The sequence below is a fragment of the Frankliniella occidentalis genome, unplaced genomic scaffold, assembly GCF_000697945.3.
Source record: "Frankliniella occidentalis isolate FOCC.00 unplaced genomic scaffold, Focc_3.1 Scaffold6, whole genome shotgun sequence".
In the NCBI taxonomy this organism is placed as follows: Eukaryota; Metazoa; Arthropoda; class Insecta; order Thysanoptera; family Thripidae; genus Frankliniella; species Frankliniella occidentalis.
In genome coordinates, this window is record NW_026267136.1 from 2,073,481 (window position 1) to 2,074,040 (window position 560).

The window sequence follows — 560 nt, forward strand, 5'->3', positions numbered from 1 at the left end:
AGCGCCTCGAGCGACGACGGGAATCAATCTTCATCGAGGGCCTCATTAGCGCGGGCAGGAGGGTCCCGGGTCCTCGCGGCACTCCCGCGCGTCATCCTGGCTCCTCGTCGGCCACCCGGAGCAGCAGGCGCCGGCCGCGCGGCCTAACGACGACGGAAGCTGATGAAAAGGAGTGACCGGAACCGGAAGGCGGGAAGAAAAGAGCGGCAGCGATGAGTGGAAAGTGCGGCACAATGTGTGAACCCAGACGGAGGTAATCCTCCCCGTGTACTTGGCCACTCTCACCAGCGCGCTGCCCGCGGCGAGCGCGGCGCAGCTCGGCTACCCGATCACTGCCGCCTGAGCGGCCGTGCGGGGGGCCTTCGGGCTGCTTCGGATATTCGGACTTCGGCCACTGCTTGTCCTGCTCGGAAGTGCGCCGTCCGCACGATCACACCTTTGTGGAGATGAAAAGGGCCGAAGCGCCAACAACGGATTTCCAATGGAATACATCCGATTTCTTTCCTCTTCTTGTTCACGGAGCGGTTGTGCGAACTGTTGAGAGCAGAGCGGGAAGGGGG